The following is a 23,977-nucleotide window of genomic DNA, read 5'->3' as shown; positions in this document are numbered from 1 at the left end:
GTTATGCAGATCTAAAACGCGTGGATTGCAGCAGCAGCAAGCCGAAAAGTGCAGGCATGTAAGGGATCTAGAGGTTGACAACATGTCTTCTTAACGGGAGTCCAGGAGCTCATCTCCACAAATGGACTTTTCAGGATCCTTGGGTGGCTCCGTAGTTTGAAACCAATTCTGGTTATCGCTTCTCGGCCTTTTGGCTAAGATCAAGTGTAGTATCTGTTCTTATCAGTTTAATATCTGATACGTCCCCTATCTGGGGACCATATATTAAATGGATTTTTAGAACAGGGAGATGGAAAAAGAGCTTGCTCTGTCCACTCCACGCATTGACCTGGTATTGCAGTATCTCCAGGACCGGTGCACCCCTTCTTTAATGCAGTTTCTAAAATCAGAAAGAATTGAATTCAATGTTTTTTGTTCATTTTGCTTGTTTGTCGGATTTTGGGATGGACTCTTTGGCTTTGCTTTTCTTCTCCTCATTGGATTTTTCATGTTCAAAGTTGCAGAAGCCAGATTACAAGCTCATTTTGGTTCAACTTCAGCAACTGTGCATTGCATTGCCATGTAATGTAATGAAATGCTATCTTTCTAGCTCTCCCTTTTTACTTCCTTTTGGATAAACAGACATATTAGGCAAGCATTTTGGAGCTTTCACCTAAATAACTACAGGTGGTGAGATAAGCTGCACAATATAATTGACCTTTCAGTATATTGTTGCACACACACCATCTATTTAGCAAATGCCCTTGTTATCAACAGCAGCCTTTTAAACTCACCTGAGCTAACAGGTATGTGCGCTGGTTACTCTGCTGCGCTTAAAATTTCTTTTTTGGTTTGCTACAATGCCTTTTCTGAAACGTTGTCTCCCTCTGCTGGAACACTGACTTCTTTCATTTAATGCCTGCAGACTATAAAAGAGAACCCAACCCAAAAAGTTTGGTTGATTAGTCTGTGGCATTCTGTTAAACTGTTGCTTATGGCGGTCTCTGTGAGCTTCTCAGCGACATTCAGCCAGCCAGGTATCCTGCCTGCAGTAGATGGAATGTGGCAATGGAACGCTGGCTGCGCGTGTCATAATAGGCTCTGAGCCTTTATATACCTGTGCACAGCAGCAGCCACCTTCAGTCTGCTGCTGGACAGCCAGCAGCAGCAGCAGCAGCAGGAGAGGTATGTAATCAGCAGCCCTCCTGCTAAGGGTAGACAGCTGCTCGTTCCACCCCACCCCCCGCCTTAATTGGTTCTCCTCCCTTCCAACGGTGTTGAGGCGGGTGGGAACAGCAGGGGGTGAAGGTGCTGTGTTTAAAGAGGTGGAGTTATGCAGATCTAAAACGCGTGGATTGCAGCAGCAGCAAGCCGAAAAGTGCAGGCATGTAAGGGATCTAGAGGTTGACAACATGTCTTCTTAACGGGAGTCCAGGAGCTCATCTCCACAAATGGACTTTTCAGGATCCTTGGGTGGCTCCGTAGTTTGAAACCAATTCTGGTTATCGCTTCTCGGCCTTTTGGCTAAGATCAAGTGTAGTATCTGTTCTTATCAGTTTAATATCTGATACGTCCCCTATCTGGGGACCATATATTAAATGGATTTTTAGAACAGGGAGATGGAAAAAGAGCTTGCTCTGTCCACTCCACGCATTGACCTGGTATTGCAGTATCTCCAGGACCGGTGCACCCCTTCTTTAATGCAGTTTCTAAAATCAGAAAGAATTGAATTCAATGTTTTTTGTTCATTTTGCTTGTTTGTCGGATTTTGGGATGGACTCTTTGGCTTTGCTTTTCTTCTCCTCATTGGATTTTTCATGTTCAAAGTTGCAGAAGCCAGATTACAAGCTCATTTTGGTTCAACTTCAGCAACTGTGCATTGCATTGCCATGTAATGTAATGAAATGCTATCTTTCTAGCTCTCCCTTTTTACTTCCTTTTGGATAAACAGACATATTAGGCAAGCATTTTGGAGCTTTCACCTAAATAACTACAGGTGGTGAGATAAGCTGCACAATATAATTGACCTTTCAGTATATTGTTGCACACACACCATCTATTTAGCAAATGCCCTTGTTATCAACAGCAGCCTTTTAAACTCACCTGAGCTAACAGGTATGTGCGCTGGTTACTCTGCTGCGCTTAAAATTTCTTTTTTGGTTTGCTACAATGCCTTTTCTGAAACGTTGTCTCCCTCTGCTGGAACACTGACTTCTTTCATTTAATGCCTGCAGACTATAAAAGAGAACCCAACCCAAAAAGTTTGGTTGATTAGTCTGTGGCATTCTGTTAAACTGTTGCTTATGGCGGTCTCTGTGAGCTTCTCAGCGACATTCAGCCAGCCAGGTATCCTGCCTGCAGTAGATGGAATGTGGCAATGGAACGCTGGCTGCGCGTGTCATAATAGGCTCTGAGCCTTTATATACCTGTGCACAGCAGCAGCCACCTTCAGTCTGCTGCTGGACAGCCAGCAGCAGCAGCAGCAGCAGGAGAGGTATGTAATCAGCAGCCCTCCTGCTAAGGGTAGACAGCTGCTCGTTCCACCCCACCCCCCGCCTTAATTGGTTCTCCTCCCTTCCAACGGTGTTGAGGCGGGTGGGAACAGCAGGGGGTGAAGGTGCTGTGTTTAAAGAGGTGGAGTTATGCAGATCTAAAACGCGTGGATTGCAGCAGCAGCAAGCCGAAAAGTGCAGGCATGTAAGGGATCTAGAGGTTGACAACATGTCTTCTTAACGGGAGTCCAGGAGCTCATCTCCACAAATGGACTTTTCAGGATCCTTGGGTGGCTCCGTAGTTTGAAACCAATTCTGGTTATCGCTTCTCGGCCTTTTGGCTAAGATCAAGTGTAGTATCTGTTCTTATCAGTTTAATATCTGATACGTCCCCTATCTGGGGACCATATATTAAATGGATTTTTAGAACAGGGAGATGGAAAAAGAGCTTGCTCTGTCCACTCCACGCATTGACCTGGTATTGCAGTATCTCCAGGACCGGTGCACCCCTTCTTTAATGCAGTTTCTAAAATCAGAAAGAATTGAATTCAATGTTTTTTGTTCATTTTGCTTGTTTGTCGGATTTTGGGATGGACTCTTTGGCTTTGCTTTTCTTCTCCTCATTGGATTTTTCATGTTCAAAGTTGCAGAAGCCAGATTACAAGCTCATTTTGGTTCAACTTCAGCAACTGTGCATTGCATTGCCATGTAATGTAATGAAATGCTATCTTTCTAGCTCTCCCTTTTTACTTCCTTTTGGATAAACAGACATATTAGGCAAGCATTTTGGAGCTTTCACCTAAATAACTACAGGTGGTGAGATAAGCTGCACAATATAATTGACCTTTCAGTATATTGTTGCACACACACCATCTATTTAGCAAATGCCCTTGTTATCAACAGCAGCCTTTTAAACTCACCTGAGCTAACAGGTATGTGCGCTGGTTACTCTGCTGCGCTTAAAATTTCTTTTTTGGTTTGCTACAATGCCTTTTCTGAAACGTTGTCTCCCTCCTGCTGGAACACTGACTTCTTTCATTTAATGCCTGCAGACTATAAAAGAGAACCCAACCCAAAAAGTTTGGTTGATTAGTCTGTGGCATTCTGTTAAACTGTTGCTTATGGCGGTCTCTGTGAGCTTCTCAGCGACATTCAGCCAGCCAGGTATCCTGCCTGCAGTAGATGGAATGTGGCAATGGAACGCTGGCTGCGCGTGTCATAATAGGCTCTGAGCCTTTATATACCTGTGCACAGCAGCAGCCACCTTCAGTCTGCTGCTGGACAGCCAGCAGCAGCAGCAGCAGCAGGAGAGGTATGTAATCAGCAGCCCTCCTGCTAAGGGTAGACAGCTGCTCGTTCCACCCCACCCCCCGCCTTAATTGGTTCTCCTCCCTTCCAACGGTGTTGAGGCGGGTGGGAACAGCAGGGGGTGAAGGTGCTGTGTTTAAAGAGGTGGAGTTATGCAGATCTAAAACGCGTGGATTGCAGCAGCAGCAAGCCGAAAAGTGCAGGCATGTAAGGGATCTAGAGGTTGACAACATGTCTTCTTAACGGGAGTCCAGGAGCTCATCTCCACAAATGGACTTTTCAGGATCCTTGGGTGGCTCCGTAGTTTGAAACCAATTCTGGTTATCGCTTCTCGGCCTTTTGGCTAAGATCAAGTGTAGTATCTGTTCTTATCAGTTTAATATCTGATACGTCCCCTATCTGGGGACCATATATTAAATGGATTTTTAGAACAGGGAGATGGAAAAAGAGCTTGCTCTGTCCACTCCACGCATTGACCTGGTATTGCAGTATCTCCAGGACCGGTGCACCCCTTCTTTAATGCAGTTTCTAAAATCAGAAAGAATTGAATTCAATGTTTTTTGTTCATTTTGCTTGTTTGTCGGATTTTGGGATGGACTCTTTGGCTTTGCTTTTCTTCTCCTCATTGGATTTTTCATGTTCAAAGTTGCAGAAGCCAGATTACAAGCTCATTTTGGTTCAACTTCAGCAACTGTGCATTGCATTGCCATGTAATGTAATGAAATGCTATCTTTCTAGCTCTCCCTTTTTACTTCCTTTTGGATAAACAGACATATTAGGCAAGCATTTTGGAGCTTTCACCTAAATAACTACAGGTGGTGAGATAAGCTGCACAATATAATTGACCTTTCAGTATATTGTTGCACACACACCATCTATTTAGCAAATGCCCTTGTTATCAACAGCAGCCTTTTAAACTCACCTGAGCTAACAGGTATGTGCGCTGGTTACTCTGCTGCGCTTAAAATTTCTTTTTTGGTTTGCTACAATGCCTTTTCTGAAACGTTGTCTCCCTCTGCTGGAACACTGACTTCTTTCATTTAATGCCTGCAGACTATAAAAGAGAACCCAACCCAAAAAGTTTGGTTGATTAGTCTGTGGCATTCTGTTAAACTGTTGCTTATGGCGGTCTCTGTGAGCTTCTCAGCGACATTCAGCCAGCCAGGTATCCTGCCTGCAGTAGATGGAATGTGGCAATGGAACGCTGGCTGCGCGTGTCATAATAGGCTCTGAGCCTTTATATACCTGTGCACAGCAGCAGCCACCTTCAGTCTGCTGCTGGACAGCCAGCAGCAGCAGCAGCAGCAGGAGAGGTATGTAATCAGCAGCCCTCCTGCTAAGGGTAGACAGCTGCTCGTTCCACCCCACCCCCCGCCTTAATTGGTTCTCCTCCCTTCCAACGGTGTTGAGGCGGGTGGGAACAGCAGGGGGTGAAGGTGCTGTGTTTAAAGAGGTGGAGTTATGCAGATCTAAAACGCGTGGATTGCAGCAGCAGCAAGCCGAAAAGTGCAGGCATGTAAGGGATCTAGAGGTTGACAACATGTCTTCTTAACGGGAGTCCAGGAGCTCATCTCCACAAATGGACTTTTCAGGATCCTTGGGTGGCTCCGTAGTTTGAAACCAATTCTGGTTATCGCTTCTCGGCCTTTTGGCTAAGATCAAGTGTAGTATCTGTTCTTATCAGTTTAATATCTGATACGTCCCCTATCTGGGGACCATATATTAAATGGATTTTTAGAACAGGGAGATGGAAAAAGAGCTTGCTCTGTCCACTCCACGCATTGACCTGGTATTGCAGTATCTCCAGGACCGGTGCACCCCTTCTTTAATGCAGTTTCTAAAATCAGAAAGAATTGAATTCAATGTTTTTTGTTCATTTTGCTTGTTTGTCGGATTTTGGGATGGACTCTTTGGCTTTGCTTTTCTTCTCCTCATTGGATTTTTCATGTTCAAAGTTGCAGAAGCCAGATTACAAGCTCATTTTGGTTCAACTTCAGCAACTGTGCATTGCATTGCCATGTAATGTAATGAAATGCTATCTTTCTAGCTCTCCCTTTTTACTTCCTTTTGGATAAACAGATATATTAGGCAAGCATTTTGGAGCTTTCACCTAAATAACTACAGGTGGTGAGATAAGCTGCACAATATAATTGACCTTTCAGTATATTGTTGCACACACACCATCTATTTAGCAAATGCCCTTGTTATCAACAGCAGCCTTTTAAACTCACCTGAGCTAACAGGTATGTGCGCTGGTTACTCTGCTGCGCTTAAAATTTCTTTTTTGGTTTGCTACAATGCCTTTTCTGAAACGTTGTCTCCCTCTGCTGGAACACTGACTTCTTTCATTTAATGCCTGCAGACTATAAAAGAGAACTCAACCCAAAAAGTTTGGTTGATTAGTCTGTGGCATTCTGTTAAACTGTTGCTTATGGCGGTCTCTGTGAGCTTCTCAGCGACATTCAGCCAGCCAGGTATCCTGCCTGCAGTAGATGGAATGTGGCAATGGAACGCTGGCTGCGCGTGTCATAATAGGCTCTGAGCCTTTATATACCTGTGCACAGCAGCAGCCACCTTCAGTCTGCTGCTGGACAGCCAGCAGCAGCAGCAGCAGCAGGAGAGGTATGTAATCAGCAGCCCTCCTGCTAAGGGTAGACAGCTGCTCGTTCCACCCCACCCCCCGCCTTAATTGGTTCTCCTCCCTTCCAACGGTGTTGAGGCGGGTGGGAACAGCAGGGAGTGAAGGTGCTGTGTTTAAAGAGGTGGAGTTATGCAGATCTAAAACGCGTGGATTGCAGCAGCAGCAAGCCGAAAAGTGCAGGCATGTAAGGGATCTAGAGGTTGACAACATGTCTTCTTAACGGGAGTCCAGGAGCTCATCTCCACAAATGGACTTTTCAGGATCCTTGGGTGGCTCCGTAGTTTGAAACCAATTCTGGTTATCGCTTCTCGGCCTTTTGGCTAAGATCAAGTGTAGTATCTGTTCTTATCAGTTTAATATCTGATACGTCCCCTATCTGGGGACCATATATTAAATGGATTTTTAGAACAGGGAGATGGAAAAAGAGCTTGCTCTGTCCACTCCACGCATTGACCTGGTATTGCAGTATCTCCAGGACCGGTGCACCCCTTCTTTAATGCAGTTTCTAAAATCAGAAAGAATTGAATTCAATGTTTTTTGTTCATTTTGCTTGTTTGTCGGATTTTGGGATGGACTCTTTGGCTTTGCTTTTCTTCTCCTCATTGGATTTTTCATGTTCAAAGTTGCAGAAGCCAGATTACAAGCTCATTTTGGTTCAACTTCAGCAACTGTGCATTGCATTGCCATGTAATGTAATGAAATGCTATCTTTCTAGCTCTCCCTTTTTACTTCCTTTTGGATAAACAGACATATTAGGCAAGCATTTTGGAGCTTTCACCTAAATAACTACAGGTGGTGAGATAAGCTGCACAATATAATTGACCTTTCAGTATATTGTTGCACACACACCATCTATTTAGCAAATGCCCTTGTTATCAACAGCAGCCTTTTAAACTCACCTGAGCTAACAGGTATGTGCGCTGGTTACTCTGCTGCGCTTAAAATTTCTTTTTTGGTTTGCTACAATGCCTTTTCTGAAACGTTGTCTCCCTCTGCTGGAACACTGACTTCTTTCATTTAATGCCTGCAGACTATAAAAGAGAACCCAACCCAAAAAGTTTGGTTGATTAGTCTGTGGCATTCTGTTAAACTGTTGCTTATGGCGGTCTCTGTGAGCTTCTCAGCGACATTCAGCCAGCCAGGTATCCTGCCTGCAGTAGATGGAATGTGGCAATGGAACGCTGGCTGCGCGTGTCATAATAGGCTCTGAGCCTTTATGTACCTGTGCACAGCAGCAGCCACCTTCAGTCTGCTGCTGGACAGCCAGCAGCAGCAGCAGCAGGAGAGGTATGTAATCAGCAGCCCTCCTGCTAAGGGTAGACAGCTGCTCGTTCCACCCAACCCCCCGCCTTAATTGGTTCTCCTCCCTTCCAACGGTGTTGAGGCGGGTGGGAACAGCAGGGGGTGAAGGTGCTGTGTTTAAAGAGGTGGAGTTATGCAGATCTAAAACGCGTGGATTGCAGCAGCAGCAAGCCGAAAAGTGCAGGCATGTAAGGGATCTAGAGGTTGACAACATGTCTTCTTAACGGGAGTCCAGGAGCTCATCTCCACAAATGGACTTTTCAGGATCCTTGGGTGGCTCCGTAGTTTGAAACCAATTCTGGTTATCGCTTCTCGGCCTTTTGGCTAAGATCAAGTGTAGTATCTGTTCTTATCAGTTTAATATCTGATACGTCCCCTATCTGGGGACCATATATTAAATGGATTTTTAGAACAGGGAGATGGAAAAAGAGCTTGCTCTGTCCACTCCACGCATTGACCTGGTATTGCAGTATCTCCAGGACCGGTGCACCCCTTCTTTAATGCAGTTTCTAAAATCAGAAAGAATTGAATTCAATGTTTTTTGTTCATTTTGCTTGTTTGTCGGATTTTGGGATGGACTCTTTGGCTTTGCTTTTCTTCTCCTCATTGGATTTTTCATGTTCAAAGTTGCAGAAGCCAGATTACAAGCTCATTTTGGTTCAACTTCAGCAACTGTGCATTGCATTGCCATGTAATGTAATGAAATGCTATCTTTCTAGCTCTCCCTTTTTACTTCCTTTTGGATAAACAGACATATTAGGCAAGCATTTTGGAGCTTTCACCTAAATAACTACAGGTGGTGAGATAAGCTGCACAATATAATTGACCTTTCAGTATATTGTTGCACACACACCATCTATTTAGCAAATGCCCTTGTTATCAACAGCAGCCTTTTAAACTCACCTGAGCTAACAGGTATGTGCGCTGGTTACTCTGCTGCGCTTAAAATTTCTTTTTTGGTTTGCTACAATGCCTTTTCTGAAACGTTGTCTCCCTCTGCTGGAACACTGACTTCTTTCATTTAATGCCTGCAGACTATAAAAGAGAACCCAACCCAAAAAGTTTGGTTGATTAGTCTGTGGCATTCTGTTAAACTGTTGCTTATGGCGGTCTCTGTGAGCTTCTCAGCGACATTCAGCCAGCCAGGTATCCTGCCTGCAGTAGATGGAATGTGGCAATGGAACGCTGGCTGCGCATGTCATAATAGGCTCTGAGCCTTTATATACCTGTGCACAGCAGCAGCCACCTTCAGTCTGCTGCTGGACAGCCAGCAGCAGCAGCAGCAGCAGCAGGAGAGGTATGTAATCAGCAGCCCTCCTGCTAAGGGTAGACAGCTGCTCGTTCCACCCCACCCCCCGCCTTAATTGGTTCTCCTCCCTTCCAACGGTGTTGAGGCGGGTGGGAACAGCAGGGGGTGAAGGTGCTGTGTTTAAAGAGGTGGAGTTATGCAGATCTAAAACGCGTGGATTGCAGCAGCAGCAAGCCGAAAAGTGCAGGCATGTAAGGGATCTAGAGGTTGACAACATGTCTTCTTAACGGGAGTCCAGGAGCTCATCTCCACAAATGGACTTTTCAGGATCCTTGGGTGGCTCCGTAGTTTGAAACCAATTCTGGTTATCGCTTCTCGGCCTTTTGGCTAAGATCAAGTGTAGTATCTGTTCTTATCAGTTTAATATCTGATACGTCCCCTATCTGGGGACCATATATTAAATGGATTTTTAGAACAGGGAGATGGAAAAAGAGCTTGCTCTGTCCACTCCACGCATTGACCTGGTATTGCAGTATCTCCAGGACCGGTGCACCCCTTCTTTAATGCAGTTTCTAAAATCAGAAAGAATTGAATTCAATGTTTTTTGTTCATTTTGCTTGTTTGTCGGATTTTGGGATGGACTCTTTGGCTTTGCTCTTCTTCTCCTCATTGGATTTTTCATGTTCAAAGTTGCAGAAGCCAGATTACAAGCTCATTTTGGTTCAACTTCAGCAACTGTGCATTGCATTGCCATGTAATGTAATGAAATGCTATCTTTCTAGCTCTCCCTTTTTACTTCCTTTTGGATAAACAGATATATTAGGCAAGCATTTTGGAGCTTTCACCTAAATAACTACAGGTGGTGAGATAAGCTGCACAATATAATTGACCTTTCAGTATATTGTTGCACACACACCATCTATTTAGCAAATGCCCTTGTTATCAACAGCAGCCTTTTAAACTCACCTGAGCTAACAGGTATGTGCGCTGGTTACTCTGCTGCGCTTAAAATTTCTTTTTTGGTTTGCTACAATGCCTTTTCTGAAACGTTGTCTCCCTCTGCTGGAACACTGACTTCTTTCATTTAATGCCTGCAGACTATAAAAGAGAACTCAACCCAAAAAGTTTGGTTGATTAGTCTGTGGCATTCTGTTAAACTGTTGCTTATGGCGGTCTCTGTGAGCTTCTCAGCGACATTCAGCCAGCCAGGTATCCTGCCTGCAGTAGATGGAATGTGGCAATGGAACGCTGGCTGCGCGTGTCATAATAGGCTCTGAGCCTTTATATACCTGTGCACAGCAGCAGCCACCTTCAGTCTGCTGCTGGACAGCCAGCAGCAGCAGCAGCAGGAGAGGTATGTAATCAGCAGCCCTCCTGCTAAGGGTAGACAGCTGCTCGTTCCACCCCACCCCCCGCCTTAATTGGTTCTCCTCCCTTCCAACGGTGTTGAGGCGGGTGGGAACAGCAGGGGGTGAAGGTGCTGTGTTTAAAGAGGTGGAGTTATGCAGATCTAAAACGCGTGGATTGCAGCAGCAGCAAGCCGAAAAGTGCAGGCATGTAAGGGATCTAGAGGTTGACAACATGTCTTCTTAACGGGAGTCCAGGAGCTCATCTCCACAAATGGACTTTTCAGGATCCTTGGGTGGCTCCGTAGTTTGAAACCAATTCTGGTTATCGCTTCTCGGCCTTTTGGCTAAGATCAAGTGTAGTATCTGTTCTTATCAGTTTAATATCTGATACGTCCCCTATCTGGGGACCATATATTAAATGGATTTTTAGAACAGGGAGATGGAAAAAGAGCTTGCTCTGTCCACTCCACGCATTGACCTGGTATTGCAGTATCTCCAGGACCGGTGCACCCCTTCTTTAATGCAGTTTCTAAAATCAGAAAGAATTGAATTCAATGTTTTTTGTTCATTTTGCTTGTTTGTCGGATTTTGGGATGGACTCTTTGGCTTTGCTTTTCTTCTCCTCATTGGATTTTTCATGTTCAAAGTTGCAGAAGCCAGATTACAAGCTCATTTTGGTTCAACTTCAGCAACTGTGCATTGCATTGCCATGTAATGTAATGTAATGCTATCTTTCTAGCTCTCCCTTTTTACTTCCTTTTGGATAAACAGACATATTAGGCAAGCATTTTGGAGCTTTCACCTAAATAACTACAGGTGGTGAGATAAGCTGCACAATATAATTGACCTTTCAGTATATTGTTGCACACACACCATCTATTTAGCAAATGCCCTTGTTATCAACAGCAGCCTTTTAAACTCACCTGAGCTAACAGGTATGTGCGCTGGTTACTCTGCTGCGCTTAAAATTTCTTTTTTGGTTTGCTACAATGCCTTTTCTGAAACGTTGTCTCCCTCTGCTGGAACACTGACTTCTTTCATTTAATGCCTGCAGACTATAAAAGAGAACCCAACCCAAAAAGTTTGGTTGATTAGTCTGTGGCATTCTGTTAAACTGTTGCTTATGGCGGTCTCTGTGAGCTTCTCAGCGACATTCAGCCAGCCAGGTATCCTGCCTGCAGTAGATGGAATGTGGCAATGGAACGCTGGCTGCGCGTGTCATAATAGGCTCTGAGCCTTTATATACCTGTGCACAGCAGCAGCCACCTTCAGTCTGCTGCTGGACAGCCAGCAGCAGCAGCAGCAGCAGCAGGAGAGGTATGTAATCAGCAGCCCTCCTGCTAAGGGTAGACAGCTGCTCGTTCCACCCCACCCCCCGCCTTAATTGGTTCTCCTCCCTTCCAACAGTGTTGAGGCGGGTGGGAACAGCAGGGGGTGAAGGTGCTGTGTTTAAAGAGGTGGAGTTATGCAGATCTAAAACGCGTGGATTGCAGCAGCAGCAAGCCGAAAAGTGCAGGCATGTAAGGGATCTAGAGGTTGACAACATGTCTTCTTAACGGGAGTCCAGGAGCTCATCTCCACAAATGGACTTTTCAGGATCCTTGGGTGGCTCCGTAGTTTGAAACCAATTCTGGTTATCGCTTCTCGGCCTTTTGGCTAAGATCAAGTGTAGTATCTGTTCTTATCAGTTTAATATCTGATACGTCCCCTATCTGGGGACCATATATTAAATGGATTTTTAGAACAGGGAGATGGAAAAAGAGCTTGCTCTGTCCACTCCACGCATTGACCTGGTATTGCAGTATCTCCAGGACCGGTGCACCCCTTCTTTAATGCAGTTTCTAAAATCAGAAAGAATTGAATTCAATGTTTTTTGTTCATTTTGCTTGTTTGTCGGATTTTGGGATGGACTTTTTGGCTTTGCTTTTCTTCTCCTCATTGGATTTTTCATGTTCAAAGTTGCAGAAGCCAGATTACAAGCTCATTTTGGTTCAACTTCAGCAACTGTGCATTGCATTGCCATGTAATGTAATGAAATGCTATCTTTCTAGCTCTCCCTTTTTACTTCCTTTTGGATAAACAGATATATTAGGCAAGCATTTTGGAGCTTTCACCTAAATAACTACAAGTGGTGAGATAAGCTGCACAATATAATTGACCTTTCAGTATATTGTTGCACACACACCATCTATTTAGCAATTGCCCTTGTTATCAACAGCAGCCTTTTAAACTCACCTGAGCTAACAGGTATGTGCGCTGGTTACTCTGCTGCGCTTAAAATTTCTTTTTTGGTTTGCTACAATGCCTTTTCTGAAACGTTGTCTCCCTCTGCTGGAACACTGACTTCTTTCATTTAATGCCTGCAGACTATAAAAGAGAACTCAACCCAAAAAGTTTGGTTGATTAGTCTGTGGCATTCTGTTAAACTGTTGCTTATGGCGGTCTCTGTGAGCTTCTCAGCGACATTCAGCCAGCCAGGTATCCTGCCTGCAGTAGATGGAATGTGGCAATGGAACGCTGGCTGCGCGTGTCATAATAGGCTCTGAGCCTTTATATACCTGTGCACAGCAGCAGCCACCTTCAGTCTGCTGCTGGACAGCCAGCAGCAGCAGCAGCAGCAGCAGGAGAGGTATGTAATCAGCAGCCCTCCTGCTAAGGGTAGACAGCTGCTCGTTCCACCCCACCCCCCGCCTTAATTGGTTCTCCTCCCTTCCAACGGTGTTGAGGCGGGTGGGAACAGCAGGGGGTGAAGGTGCTGTGTTTAAAGAGGTGGAGTTATGCAGATCTAAAACGCGTGGATTGCAGCAGCAGCAAGCCGAAAAGTGCAGGCATGTAAGGGATCTAGAGGTTGACAACATGTCTTCTTAACGGGAGTCCAGGAGCTCATCTCCACAAATGGACTTTTCAGGATCCTTGGGTGGCTCCGTAGTTTGAAACCAATTCTGGTTATCGCTTCTCGGCCTTTTGGCTAAGATCAAGTGTAGTATCTGTTCTTATCAGTTTAATATCTGATACGTCCCCTATCTGGGGACCATATATTAAATGGATTTTTAGAACAGGGAGATGGAAAAAGAGCTTGCTCTGTCCACTCCACGCATTGACCTGGTATTGCAGTATCTCCAGGACCGGTGCACCCCTTCTTTAATGCAGTTTCTAAAATCAGAAAGAATTGAATTCAATGTTTTTTGTTCATTTTGCTTGTTTGTCGGATTTTGGGATGGACTCTTTGGCTTTGCTTTTCTTCTCCTCATTGGATTTTTCATGTTCAAAGTTGCAGAAGCCAGATTACAAGCTCATTTTGGTTCAACTTCAGCAACTGTGCATTGCATTGCCATGTAATGTAATGAAATGCTATCTTTCTAGCTCTCCCTTTTTACTTCCTTTTGGATAAACAGACATATTAGGCAAGCATTTTGGAGCTTTCACCTAAATAACTACAGGTGGTGAGATAAGCTGCACAATATAATTGACCTTTCAGTATATTGTTGCACACACACCATCTATTTAGCAAATGCCCTTGTTATCAACAGCAGCCTTTTAAACTCACCTGAGCTAACAGGTATGTGCGCTGGTTACTCTGCTGCGCTTAAAATTTCTTTTTTGGTTTGCTACAATGCCTTTTCTGAAACGTTGTCTCCCTCTGCTGGAACACTGACTTCTTTCATTTAATGCCTGCAGACTATAAAAGAGAACCCAACCCAAAAAGTTTGGTTGATTAGTCTGTGGCATTCTGTTAAACTGTTGCTTATGGCGGTCTCTGTGAGCTTCTCAGCGACATTCAGCCAGCCAGGTATCCTGCCTGCAGTAGATGGAATGTGGCAATGGAACGCTAGCTGCGCGTGTCATAATAGGCTCTGAGCCTTTATATACCTGTGCACAGCAGCAGCCACCTTCAGTCTGCTGCTGGACAGCCAGCAGCAGCAGCAGCAGGAGAGGTATGTAATCAGCAGCCCTCCTGCTAAGGGTAGACAGCTGCTCGTTCCACCCCACCCCCCGCCTTAATTGGTTCTCCTCCCTTCCAACGGTGTTGAGGCGGGTGGGAACAGCAGGGGGTGAAGGTGCTGTGTTTAAAGAGGTGGAGTTATGCAGATCTAAAACGCGTGGATTGCAGCAGCAGCAAGCCGAAAAGTGCAGGCATGTAAGGGATCTAGAGGTTGACAACATGTCTTCTTAACGGGAGTCCAGGAGCTCATCTCCACAAATGGACTTTTCAGGATCCTTGGGTGGCTCCGTAGTTTGAAACCAATTCTGGTTATCGCTTCTCGGCCTTTTGGCACGATCTATCAGGTTTACCTGTGTGGTCTTGCCTGTGAGGTGCTCTTGGTACCCTTTCTCTCGGCCTGGGGGGATCGTTCCTTTTCGGAGGGACTTAACCCCCCTGCTGCTATTGGGAGGAAGGATTAGTCCGGGAGCAACGGGAAGGGATCCCATGAAGGCTTGCGCCTTTCAGAGAGAAGAGTCGGTACGTTCCTGAGTGAAGGATGCCGGCAACGCTCACATATTCATCGGGTGATGCCCGGATGCGGAACACCGTGAGGATTGAAGTTGGAGCAGGATCGAGGACGGAGAAGAATTTGGATTACATCTGCCATAGGATTCTGCTTGGAGTTCTGGAGTTTCGGCGGGAAGACATATTCTGCTTCCAGGACAATGAGTACAAGGGGACTTACACCATCACCTTCAAGAGCCAGGGATGCTGTCACCAACTCGTACAAAAGGTAAATGAGAAAAACTACTTGGATGAATTGGATGGACTAACCTTTTGTCTCTTGTATGCCTATGACGAGATCCCTATCGTGGTGCATTTCCCGAACCCCTTTGTGGAAGCTGCAGACATCTCGACCTACCTTATCCGTTATTGTGACGATCTGAGATACCTGGGCACTGTGAAGAACGCGGTAGGCTTCTGGTGCACAAGAGGAGGTACATGGCCCGTCTAAAGAGGGACCCAAGCGGAGTGGGAGGAATGCTACACCCTCCCTCAACATTTGTGATCGGTAAGAGCAGAGGCTACTTATTTTACCCTGAAATGCCGGTATGTTGCAGGAACTGTGGACAAATGGGTCATACCCAAACGTCCTGCACGGTCAGGAAAGTAGACCGCTGCAATAATTGCAGCTGTTACGGACATTTAATGAAGGACTGTCCCGCTGGGAGGAAATGCAATCTTTGTGGTGAGGCGGGGCACATGTTCCGAGGATGCCCCAGCAGGACCAGGACCAGGACCTACGCAGAAGCTGCATCTTCTGCAGCTGAGCCGATGCGCCCGCCGGTCTTCACTGGCGGGCCGGCGTCGGAGGGCAGTTCGAAGGGCGAGAAGGCTGGGATGGAGCAGGGAGCCGGAGGCCCCTCTGGGGTGGCCCCTGCATCGAAGTCCCTTAACGATGGGCGTTCCTCGCATGGACCGGAGCGGAGGGGTCCTCCTTCTGGGAGGGTACCCTCCGTGTCGATGGTTCCCGATACCGATCCTGTTGGGCTGGAGGGTGGTGCCCCTGTGCGGTTGGCTACAGGGGACCACGCAGCGATGGCCTCAGGATCTTCCAGGGCGATTAGCCAGCCAGATGAGGGGGCTTTGCTTCTAGGTGGCGAACATCAGGGAATCGGTGTTGGTGATCTTATCCTGATGGACCAGTCTCTCCCCCTGGAGGAGGTGGAGGAAGAGGAGGACTGCACCAGTGACCTAGTGGAGTCTGCCCCGAAAAAGAGACGGAATGTCGAAGCCCCAGCGTCTCCTGGAATGTGGCTGGGAACCGTGACCTACGAGGGGGCAACCGCCGGCTCACAGAATATCGAGTCGTTTGGGTCCTCTAGCCCGGATGTCCTGGAGCAATTTGACATACAGGGCTTTGAGTCAGGTGTCCTCATGGAAGATCCACCACCCTGACCTATGAATGCCGACATTAAGACTTGTCTCACTGAATGTGAGGTCATTAAAGAGCCCAGTTCGTAGGGCTGCTCTATTTAAGTACTTAGAAACCACTGACTTTGACATATGTTTATTACAGGAATGCGGGATACAACATGCACTAAATTATAATGACATCAAGACAGATTGGAGACTGGGGCCCTCCATCTGGTCTGGCTCCAATGACAACAAGTCAGCGGGGGTGGGCTTTCTCTGTCGTGGGAGAAATATTACTGTAAATGCTGTCACAGAAATAGTACCAGGCAGAGTGGTTTTAGTGCATTTTAAATTTAATGGTTTTACCCTACGTGTAATGAATATTTATGCTCCCCCTGATAAGCAAGAGAGAATTAATTTATTTGGGATATTGCCATTGTACTGTACTGGGTCATCTCCCCTGATCGTAGGGGGTGATTTTAATTGTCTTTGTGCTAGTGAACAACGAGCGGGGGGTGACCCTTTACGCAAATTGGATAAGTCATGTCATCTATTGAAAGATTTTATAACTGATTTTAAATTATGCGATGCGTGGAGGTCACTCCTGCCGACGGACCCTGGTTATACGTGGTCCGGAAGAGGGGTGTCCTCCAGGATCGATTTTATTTTCCTATCAGATGATTTTAACCCTGTAAAATGTGTTTTAACATCAAATATATTTTCTGACCATAAGGGCTTGGAGGTGCACCTAGAATACCGGGATGAACAGAGGGTCAACAGGGGCCTCTGGCGTCTAAGTACTTACCTGCTGGAGGACCCTCTGATTCGACAAGACTTTGGTAAAGCCTATCAAGCCTGGCGGCGACAAAAACCTTCTGATGCCCCTATGGCAACCTGGTGGGAAAATATGAAAAAAAAAGTCAGAATGTTTTTTATAAAAGCAGGGAGACGTAAAGCTAGAGAGAAAAAAAGATGTTTTAGTGATCTTAACACCAAACTACAAACACTTTTTAAATTCAAAGAGCTAGGGGTGGAGGTGGGAGATGATATTGCTAGCCTAAAAACTGAAATTCAGAACTGCATAGACACAAAGGGGAAAGAGATTATTTTTAACTCTAGAGTGCAGCACTTGGAGGAGGGGGAGAAGTGCTCTCGCTTCTTCTTCAAAAAAGTCATGGATAAAAGAGAAGTGATCGCAAATCTAGAGGGTGAAACATCTATGCAGGGAATGTTGAATGCTACTTTTAACTTTTATAAGCATCTTTTTAGTAAAAAGTGTATAGATGAGTCCTTTTTATCTGATGCTCTTAATGATCTCGATTTTAAGTTAAATTTTACAGACCAGGAGTTTTTAGAACGCGATATTGTTTTAGAGGAATTATTTTATGTTTTTAAAAGTTTCTCTAAGGGTAAAGCACCTGGGTGTGACAGACTACCTGTAGAATTTTACCTTACTTTTTGGGACATTTTAAAAGAGGACCTTTTTATGCTTTTTAAAGAAGTTTTTATTTGTGAACAGTTGCCATTTTCGTGGAGGAGAGGAGTGGTGTCTTTGATATATAAAAAAGGTGACCGCAGTACTCTAGCGAATTGGAGACCCATAACTCTCCTAAATGTTGATTACAAGGTACTTGCTAAGGTGGTTGCAGACCGGCTCAGGAGTGTCATTGCCAAACTAATCCAGCCTGAGCAGGTTTGTAGTGTACCAGGCAGAAGTATTTCAGAGGTTTTAAACGTATTAAGGGATGTAATTTGGTATTCCAGAGACCGGGGTCAAAATGTAGCTCTTTTAGCCCTAGATTTTGAAAAAGCTTTCGATAGAGTCTCTCATAGATTTCTTTTTAGAGTTTTAAAAAGAATGGGTATCCCTAATATGCTTTTAAATTGTATTAAGATTTTATATAAAAATTGTTTTAGTCAAATTTCTCTTAATGGCTTTTTAACAGATGGAGTTCCCCTTGAGTCCGGAGTGAAGCAGGGATGCCCCTTGTCGCCCATCCTGTTCATCTGCGCCATGGAGCCCCTGCTGAGCGCAATAAGGAAAGACAAAGTGATTAGAGGGGTTCCTGTTCCAGGCGGAGGTGGCAGTGATGTGAGAGTCTTTGGCTACATGGATGACGTGACGGTTGTGTGCGTGGACCCTGCTTCCCTCCGGAGGGCGGTGTTGCGCATTGATTTTTTTTCCCAGGCATCCGGTTTTAAACTTAATTTAAATAAATCTGAATGTCTGACTTTGGGATCCTGGGACACCGCCCAACTCCCGCAGCTCACTATAAAACGAGACAATGTAAAAATTCTTGGAGTTGTTTTTAACGAGGAGAATGTGGGAACTCAAAGCTGGGAGAATGTCATAGAAAAAATGTCAAAGAAAATATCATTTTGGGGTTTGAGGTCCCTAACAATGGAGGGGAAAATTTTAATTATAAAATCAGTGTTGTTACCCCTCATACTGTATATAGCTATGGTGTACCCCCCCTCTGATGTTTTAATTAAAAAAATGACTAGGATGATCTTTATGTTTTTATGGAACTCCAAAATGGAAAAATTAAGGCGAGAAATAATGAGGAAGAATTAAATGAAAGGCGGAAGGGATGTCCCCGATTTACATATTTATTTGCATTTAAATTATTTCTGCTTTTGTTTCAAACATTTTAATGGTAATAGTGCGCTAAGTTATTTTTTAAAATATACTTGTGGGATGATTTTTAAAAGATGGTTTAAGTTGTCGTTGAATTCCCCTGTTTTACTATGCCCCCCCAAACACCAAGCAATCTTAGAAAAGACTGTTCGATTTTATAGCCTTGGTGATTTTAATATGGACATTTTTAAAGACCGCAAGAAGCTTTTATCTTTTCTGAGGAGGAATGAAGATGTGACCCCCATAGTAAATTTCTCAGAAGAGAGATCGAAGCAAGTTTGCAAGAATGTCTTCGGGAAATTCTTAGCAAATGGACATAAGGACATCGCATGGATGGTGGTCCACCAGTGCCTCCCCACCAGAGAGTTTCAACACAGGAGAGGCCTGGTGGCCAGAGCCAAATGCCCCAGAGACTCATGTGTTAATGACGAAACCACCTTGCACCTTATGTGGAATTGCCCATTTGCACAGGAACTTTGGCACAAAGTTGGGATTCTTTTAAAATGGACTTGCGGTTTAAGAGATTTTAACCATGAATATGTTTTATATGGCCTTTTTAAATGTCCGACCCCTCAACAGTATTGTATATGTTGGTGTATGATTAACTGTTTTAAAGACGCCCTTTGGAAGGCACGCAATATTTTACTTTTTAAACGTGATGCTATTTCTGTGAAGGATTGTCTTAAAATTGCTTTTAGCCAGATGTATATTTATTACTTGAGGGATGTCAAATGTATTGGGAGGAGGGATGCTAATCGTATATGGGGTTTTTATGGGTGGAATTCTGTGTTTTAATAATGTACTGTTTGTGTTGTTGTTTTTGATTGTAAACCATCTTTTACGCACTTAATAAATTATGTTGAAACCTGATCTGTTCTTATCAGTTTAATATCTGATACGTCCCCTATCTGGGGACCATATATTAAATGGATTTTTAGAACAGGGAGATGGAAAAAGAGCTTGCTCTGTCCACTCCACGCATTGACCTGGTATTGCAGTATCTCCAGGACCGGTGCACCCCTTCTTTAATGCAGTTTCTAAAATCTGAAAGAATTGAATTCAATGTTTTTTGTTCATTTTGCTTGTTTGTCGGATTTTGGGATGGACTCTTTGGCTTTGCTTTTCTTCTCCTCATTGGATTTTTCATGTTCAAAGTTGCAGAAGCCAGATTACAAGCTCATTTTGGTTCAACTTCAGCAACTGTGCATTGCATTGCCATGTAATGTAATGAAATGCTATCTTTCTAGCTCTCCCTTTTTACTTCCTTTTGGATAAACAGACATATTAGGCAAGCATTTTGGAGCTTTCACCTAAATAACTACAGGTGGTGAGATAAGCTGCACAATATAATTGACCTTTCAGTATATTGTTGCACACACACCATCTATTTAGCAAATGCCCTTGTTATCAACAGCAGCCTTTTAAACTCACCTGAGCTAACAGGTATGTGCGCTGGTTACTCTGCTGCGCTTAAAATTTCTTTTTTGGTTTGCTACAATGCCTTTTCTGAAACGTTGTCTCCCTCTGCTGGAACACTGACTTCTTTCATTTAATGCCTGCAGACTATAAAAGAGAACCCAACCCAAAAAGTTTGGTTGATTAGTCTGTGGCATTCTGTTAAACTGTTGCTTATGGCGGTCTCTGTGAGCTTCTCAGCGACATTCAGCCAGCCAGGTATTCTGCCTGCAGTAGATGGAATGTGGCAATGGAACGCTGGCTGCGCGTGTCATAATAGGCTCTGAGCCTTTATATACCTGTGCACAGCAGCAGCCACCTTCAGTCTGCTGCTGGACAGCCAGCAGCAGCAGCAGCAGCAGGAGAGGTATGTAATCAGCAGCCCTCCTGCTAAGGGTAGACAGCTGCTCGTTCCACCCCACCCCCCGCCTTAATTGGTTCTCCTCCCTTCCAACGGTGTTGAGGCAGGTGGGAACAGCAGGGGGTGAAGGTGCTGTGTTTAAAGAGGTGGAGTTATGCAGATCTAAAACGCGTGGATTGCAGCAGCAGCAAGCCGAAAAGTGCAGGCATGTAAGGGATCTAGAGGTTGACAACATGTCTTCTTAACGGGAGTCCAGGAGCTCATCTCCACAAATGGACTTTTCAGGATCCTTGGGTGGCTCCTTAGTTTGAAACCAATTCTGGTTATCGCTTCTCGGCCTTTTGGCTAAGATCAAGTGTAGTATCTGTTCTTATCAGTTTAATATCTGATACGTCCCCTATCTGGGGACCATATATTAAATGGATTTTTAGAACAGGGAGATGGAAAAAGAGCTTGCTCTGTCCACTCCACGCATTGACCTGGTATTGCAGTATCTCCAGGACCGGTGCACCCCTTCTTTAATGCAGTTTCTAAAATCAGAAAGAATTGAATTCAATGTTTTTTGTTCATTTTGCTTGTTTGTCGGATTTTGGGATGGACTCTTTGGCTTTGCTTTTCTTCTCCTCATTGGATTTTTCATGTTCAAAGTTGCAGAAGCCAGATTACAAGCTCATTTTGGTTCAACTTCAGCAACTGTGCATTGCATTGCCATGTAATGTAATGAAATGCTATCTTTCTAGCTCTCCCTTTTTACTTCCTTTTGGATAAACAGACATATTAGGCAAGCATTTTGGAGCTTTCACCTAAATAACTACAGGTGGTGAGATAAGCTGCACAATATAATTGACCTTTCAGTATATTGTTGCACACACACCATCTATTTAGCAAATGCCCTTGTTATCAACAGCAGCCTTTTAAACTCACCTGAGCTAACAGGTATGTGCGCTGGTTACTCTGCTGCGCTTAAAATTTCTTTTTTGGTTTGCTACAATGCCTTTTCTGAAACGTTGTCTCCCTCTGCTGGAACACTGACTTCTTTCATTTAATGCCTGCAGACTATAAAAGAGAACCCAACCCAAAAAGTTTGGTTGATTAGTCTGTGGCATTCTGTTAAACTGTTGCTTATGGCGGTCTCTGTGAGCTTCTCAGCGACATTCAGCCAGCCAGGTATCCTGCCTGCAGTAGATGGAATGTGGCAATGGAACGCTGGCTGCGCGTGTCATAATAGGCTCTGAGCCTTTATATACCTGTGCACAGCAGCAGCCACCTTCAGTCTGCTGCTGGACAGCCAGCAGCAGCAGCAGCAGGAGAGGTATGTAATCAGCAGCCCTCCTGCTAAGGGTAGACAGCTGCTCGTTCCACCCCACCCCCCGCCTTAATTGGTTCTCCTCCCTTCCAACGGTGTTGAGGCGGGTGGGAACAGCAGGGGGTGAAGGTGCTGTGTTTAAAGAGGTGGAGTTATGCAGATCTAAAACGCGTGGATTGCAGCAGCAGCAAGCCGAAAAGTGCAGGCATGTAAGGGATCTAGAGGTTGACAACATGTCTTCTTAACGGGAGTCCAGGAGCTCATCTCCACAAATGGACTTTTCAGGATCCTTGGGTGGCTCCGTAGTTTGAAACCAATTCTGGTTATCGCTTCTCGGCCTTTTGGCTAAGATCAAGTGTCTTGTCTGGGGTCCTTGAGTGTTTTCCCTTGGCCTTCCGGCATCGCCATCTTGATGGCTTAAGCCGGTTGCTGCTTTAGGGGGAGAACGAGGAGGAACGAGAGAGTGATCATAATGGGCGTGAAGATACGCTATGCTGGGACCGATGACAATCGGGTTCGCAATGCATTCCGCATTGAAGTTGATGCTGCTGTCAGAGAGTGTTTCAATCTGTCGTATATGGTGCACGAGGTGATCTTCAAAATCCTGGAAGTGACAAGAGAAAACATCGTCTGCCTGCAGGAATCCCGGAAAGAAGGACGGTATGTCTTTGTGCTGCAATCTATGGCGGCTTGCCGGAACCTGTATAAGAAGTTGAGGGAGCAGGAGAAGAATCCAACCTTGCATGGTTTGACTTTTACAGTCTTGTACTCCAAAGGTGATGTTCCCCTAGTCATATTTATGTATAATCCCTTTGGGCACGAACATGACATTGCGACTTTTCTTAAGAGGCATTGTGACTTTGTGAGCAACAGTCACAAAATCATGAACGAGGAGAACTTATGGACTGGCAAATACAGATATTTTGTCAGATTTGGGGAAAGTTCTTCGGAGCCTGGAGGTGTTCATTACCCTCCCCAAAGTTTCTCTATCGGGAGAGATAGGGGTATTCTCTTCTTTCCTGAGGCCCCAGTTTTTTGCAGGAAATGTAAGAAGTACGGACACTTACAAGAGGTTTGTACTGCTGTGCCTGTTTGCTCCAAGTGCAACCAAAGTGGGCATGTTGCTAAGGACTGTACCAATCCAATTGTTTGCAATGCTTGTGGTATGGAGGGGCATGCCTTTAAGGATTGTACTCGTCGTGCGAACGAGGGCAAGGCAAGGGCATACTCTGAGATGGTCTCGAACTCTCCGAGGCCTAAGAGTGTGGCACCTGAGGCCGCAGTTTCTTCCAGGGTGAAGGTAGTGGAACAGCGTGTGGAGACTGCTCTAGTGAGGGCGTCTGCTGACCTACTGGTGGAGCCCGGGAGAGTGGAAGAGGTTCTGGCAGCTGAGATGGACATTTCTTCCTATCAGGGGGGTTTCATTGACTCCTTTTGTGAAGAACGTGAGGGAGCCTTGGAAATCCCAGGGGACCCGGCTCTCAGTTGGAGCAGTGAAAGTATGGATGAAGAGGGAGCTGGAGGTCAAGGAGACTTCACTGAGACTGGGGTGAGGTCTTCTGAGGAACCGGACCGCGCTAAGAATAAAAGGGCCCGGTTGTCTGAACCATCAAGTAGCCAATGCGTGGCAAGTCCGGTGAGTGAGCGGGATTACCCAGTGGTTTCTCTTTCTCCTGCGTCAACGGCTTACCTGGAGGAGAATTTGGAGTCCACTATCTTTCAGCTAAGTGGGAGTTCGCCGGATGACAAAGGATAAGGAAGGCATGTTTTTTTGCTGAGACTGGTGTTTCTGGTTTTTGAGCCAAAGAATGGTCTCTAAACCAAATTGGGACATTGCGTCCCTTAATGTAAGACTTTTAAAGTCTAGAGTTAGAAGATCTGTGATTCTGGACTTCTTACATAACCATTCTTTTGATATTATGTGTCTACAGGAGTGTGGTATAGAAGAACCCCTGGAAGACGCTGATTGGCCATATGGCCAGCATATCTGGTCTGGCTCTAGTGGGAATAAAAATGATGGAGTTGGGATAGTATTAAATAATAGAAATTTTGTTT

The 23,977-nt window shown here is 45.0% G+C and overlaps 13 non-coding genes across 13 annotated transcripts; all 13 read left to right on the top strand.

Moving 5' to 3' along the window:
• The first annotated feature begins 174 nt into the window (after window positions 1-174).
• LOC141222288 (U2 spliceosomal RNA) lies at window positions 175-365 on the top strand. Its single transcript, XR_012290101.1, has one exon. It is a non-coding gene; the product is annotated as a U2 spliceosomal RNA (small nuclear RNA).
• A 1,118-nt stretch (window positions 366-1,483) lies between these two features.
• On the top strand, window positions 1,484-1,674 carry LOC141222871 (U2 spliceosomal RNA). The gene has a single exon (XR_012290611.1). It is a non-coding gene; the product is annotated as a U2 spliceosomal RNA (small nuclear RNA).
• A 1,118-nt stretch (window positions 1,675-2,792) lies between these two features.
• On the top strand, window positions 2,793-2,983 carry LOC141222858 (U2 spliceosomal RNA). The gene has a single exon (XR_012290601.1). It is a non-coding gene; the product is annotated as a U2 spliceosomal RNA (small nuclear RNA).
• Window positions 2,984-4,102: 1,119 nt separating this feature from the next.
• On the top strand, window positions 4,103-4,293 carry LOC141222846 (U2 spliceosomal RNA). Its single transcript, XR_012290592.1, has one exon. It is a non-coding gene; the product is annotated as a U2 spliceosomal RNA (small nuclear RNA).
• A 1,118-nt stretch (window positions 4,294-5,411) lies between these two features.
• Window positions 5,412-5,602, top strand: LOC141222835 (U2 spliceosomal RNA). Its single transcript, XR_012290585.1, has one exon. It is a non-coding gene; the product is annotated as a U2 spliceosomal RNA (small nuclear RNA).
• A 1,118-nt stretch (window positions 5,603-6,720) lies between these two features.
• LOC141222823 (U2 spliceosomal RNA) lies at window positions 6,721-6,911 on the top strand. Its single transcript, XR_012290575.1, has one exon. It is a non-coding gene; the product is annotated as a U2 spliceosomal RNA (small nuclear RNA).
• Window positions 6,912-8,026: 1,115 nt separating this feature from the next.
• Window positions 8,027-8,217, top strand: LOC141222811 (U2 spliceosomal RNA). The gene has a single exon (XR_012290563.1). It is a non-coding gene; the product is annotated as a U2 spliceosomal RNA (small nuclear RNA).
• Window positions 8,218-9,338: 1,121 nt separating this feature from the next.
• Window positions 9,339-9,529, top strand: LOC141222800 (U2 spliceosomal RNA). Its single transcript, XR_012290552.1, has one exon. It is a non-coding gene; the product is annotated as a U2 spliceosomal RNA (small nuclear RNA).
• A 1,115-nt stretch (window positions 9,530-10,644) lies between these two features.
• Window positions 10,645-10,835, top strand: LOC141222788 (U2 spliceosomal RNA). Its single transcript, XR_012290541.1, has one exon. It is a non-coding gene; the product is annotated as a U2 spliceosomal RNA (small nuclear RNA).
• Window positions 10,836-11,956: 1,121 nt separating this feature from the next.
• Window positions 11,957-12,147, top strand: LOC141222777 (U2 spliceosomal RNA). The gene has a single exon (XR_012290530.1). It is a non-coding gene; the product is annotated as a U2 spliceosomal RNA (small nuclear RNA).
• A 1,121-nt stretch (window positions 12,148-13,268) lies between these two features.
• LOC141222765 (U2 spliceosomal RNA) lies at window positions 13,269-13,459 on the top strand. The gene has a single exon (XR_012290519.1). It is a non-coding gene; the product is annotated as a U2 spliceosomal RNA (small nuclear RNA).
• A 6,174-nt stretch (window positions 13,460-19,633) lies between these two features.
• LOC141222863 (U2 spliceosomal RNA) lies at window positions 19,634-19,823 on the top strand. Its single transcript, XR_012290606.1, has one exon. It is a non-coding gene; the product is annotated as a U2 spliceosomal RNA (small nuclear RNA).
• Window positions 19,824-20,941: 1,118 nt separating this feature from the next.
• LOC141222753 (U2 spliceosomal RNA) lies at window positions 20,942-21,132 on the top strand. The gene has a single exon (XR_012290508.1). It is a non-coding gene; the product is annotated as a U2 spliceosomal RNA (small nuclear RNA).
• Window positions 21,133-23,977: the final 2,845 nt, after the last annotated feature.

The sequence above is a fragment of the Phyllobates terribilis genome, unplaced genomic scaffold (assembly GCF_046119375.1).
Source record: "Phyllobates terribilis strain yellow unplaced genomic scaffold, ASM4611937v1 Scaffold_361__1_contigs__length_1927384, whole genome shotgun sequence".
In the NCBI taxonomy this organism is placed as follows: Eukaryota; Metazoa; Chordata; class Amphibia; order Anura; family Dendrobatidae; genus Phyllobates; species Phyllobates terribilis.
This window is presented reverse-complemented; position numbering and strand designations above follow the sequence as displayed.